We start from the raw sequence: 3,025 nt of genomic DNA on the forward strand, positions 1-3,025 counted from the left end.
TGTTTTGAGGTTAAAAATTGCTGTACTGACAGAGCAGTATGGCTTGGTGATTATCGTGATGCAGAGTCCAACTATCAGCAACGTTGGCACGGACGCAAAGAACTCTTTCATGAAGTATTTCTAAAACTTCTTTGTAGTAATATTGGTTAACTGTGTGTCCAGGACAAACAATTCCCTTGGAATCAAAGAAGCACACAAGCATGCACATGACTTTGGACTTTGTCATGTGAGCTTTTTTTGGTCTGGGTGACCCCTTTGGGCACCATTGCGATCTTTGGCGTTTTTTCTATGGATCGTACTGAAAAACCCAACTTTCATCACCAGTGATAACACGGCTGAACAATTCTGTATTGATTTCCGTTTGCTCTAACAGATCGGCTGCCACATTTTTCCGTGTTACTCGCTGTTGTGGTGTGAGATTTTTGTGGACCATTTTTGCACAAATCTTTCTCATACCAAAATCTTCAGTTATTATTAGACGAACCGTTTCTCGACTGATGTTCAATTCTTCTGCAATCATTTTCACGGATAATCTTGGATCAGATCGTATGAGTTCACGCACCCTGGCCAAGTTGACATCCGTCCGTGAGGTTGATGGTCGTCCACTGCAGTCTTCATCTTCACCACTCGTTTTGCCTTCACTAAACATTTTATGCCAACGAAAAACTTCAGCTCTTGACACAACCTACTCCCAAAAGCCTTCTGAAGCTTACCGTAAGTTGTCGTCGCGTTTTCACCCAATTTAACACAAAAAGAAATGGCATACCGTTGTGCAATATTATGCGGTCCCATTTCTGTGATGAGAGACACAAACAAGTGTTAACTTATTGCAGCAGAACTCACGACTGAGCAGTTGCATCGATGTGCCACTTGGACTAGAAGCAGCTAATAGACCAAGGTCAAAGATATTGTGCCTACGCAAGCTTGCAGGGTTGCCATATCTTGCAAGGAAAATCAGTCTCATTACTTTATTGTCACACCTTGTACACCTAGTGGGATGTGGGAAACCACCTAAAACAAACTTCAGACTGGGCGGCACACCAATGTTTGTGAATCATGCAACTGAGCTGGGACTTGGGGCCCAGCCAGGAATACACCTAGTGGGATTTGGAAAACCGCCTAAAACAAACTTCAGACTGGGTGGCACACCAGCACTTATCCTTAACCGTAGCAATACCAACACATTTTCCATAATGTGCATTACCAAGGAGGGGGATTGGCGGGGGCAGGGGCACTTTATGCCTACCATAAAAAGATAAACAAGAAAACAAAATTCCTCAATTGTTGCTTATTTATATTATGGACCTGAAAAAAATCTTTTAGCACACTTAGCAGTAACAAGCATTTTCCATAACTTGTACTACCAGACTGGACCAAAGAGCATATTTTTAAAATTACTGCATCCCACATTTAAAAATTTATCTACACCAACAAGCGAAATTTTCATTTAATTAATAAAATAAAAATCTATTGAAGTTTTTCTTTATAAATAAGTTCTGACAAATCATGTTTATCTATACTGACGATTGAAAATTTCATTTATTCAAAAAATAAAAAGCAATGCATTTAAAAAAAATCTCATTTAATGTTTTTCATAAAGAAACATATACCGATCAGATCGTACCTACGTCTTTCATGCACCCAAAATTTCATAAAAACGCTTTCTTTCACTCTGCTATTTATAGACAGCTTTTAACTACATGTGTATAAAGTGCACCTTGCGCCTGCTTGTGCTACAAAAATCGGCACGCCTGCTCGAGGGTTAAAATCGACTATTTCCCCTTTGGGAAACTCTGGTGTCTATAAGATTCTTTGTGACACCTGCTCTTCTTACTACGTAGGACAAACAGGTTGTGCCTTTACAGTCAGACACAAAGAGCATCTTTTAAGAAAAAATGGCATTGGCACCCAAAATTCATCTTTTGCCGACCACCTTCTGATTACAGGTCATGCACCTAAAGCTGTTCATGCTATCAACATTTTGCAAACTGAGAAGAAAGGATGTAGATTAGATATTCTCGAAGAATGAGAAATTTTTAAACATCTTTCTCGAAATGATTGCCTAATTCTTAATGAGCAGCGACAATTACATAATAAAAGGTTCTTCAACGGTATAAAGCCATTACTTGATATTTTATATCGTGTTTCCTTGTGCAGTTACCAAAATATTTTTTGTGAGTCAACTCATAATTTTGTTAAATGGTTTATATTGGCTACTTTCCACTTTATACCGTTCGTCCATTCACTTAGTTATTCAGCTCCCTTTTTAATTCTATTATGGCGTTTGCAGTCTTTAAACTGTACTTCTAAGCTCTTATGTAGACAAAATGTTACCATGTCTGCTGCTGTCAGATAAAATATTGCCTTTTACTTCATGTACTAAATAATTTTCATCATAATATTCCTCTGTCTATATTTTGAATGTTAAGTAGCTTGTTTGTATTTGCCTCAGTCTGATGTTACCTGTAGCTCAAAAACCTGTAGCTATAAAGCTACTGTAAAGAAAATTGTAGATTGAGTAATAGCGATTTAGAAAATCATTCTAAAGAAAAGGTTATTTAAATGTAGGTAGATAAGATCTCTTAGTGTTGTATTGAATATTTTAATAAGAAGGAAATGAATAAGAGTGAGCTAAGATATAAAACTGGCAACAGTCTTTCCACAGTGGATACACCGGTTCCCATGAGATCACCGAAGTTAAGCGCTGTCGGGCGTGGCCGGCACTTGGATGGGTGACCATCCAGCCGCCATGTGCTGTTGCCATTTTTCGGGGTGCACTCAGCCTCGTGACGCCAATTGAGGAGCTACTCGACCGAATAGTAGCGGCTCCGGTCGAAGAAAACCATCATAACGACTGGGAGAGTGGTGTGCTGACCACACGCCCCTCCTATCCGCATCCTCAGCTGAGGATGATACGGCGGTCGGATGGTCCCGATGGGCCACCTGTGGCCTGAAGACGGAGTGCAAGATATAAAACTATAAAAAAACTTCGAACAAATTGTAAAACGAAAAAATTTAAAATTAT

General features: G+C 39.2%; 1 pseudogene; it reads left to right on the forward strand.

Annotated features, from left to right (window-relative positions):
* Positions 1-2,646: 2,646 nt before the first annotated feature.
* Positions 2,647-2,763, forward strand: LOC124790873 (annotated as a pseudogene).
* The last annotated feature ends 262 nt before the right edge of the window (positions 2,764-3,025 follow it).

Source organism: Schistocerca piceifrons, chromosome 3 (genome assembly GCF_021461385.2).
Source record: "Schistocerca piceifrons isolate TAMUIC-IGC-003096 chromosome 3, iqSchPice1.1, whole genome shotgun sequence".
NCBI lineage: Eukaryota > Metazoa > Arthropoda > Insecta > Orthoptera > Acrididae > Schistocerca > Schistocerca piceifrons.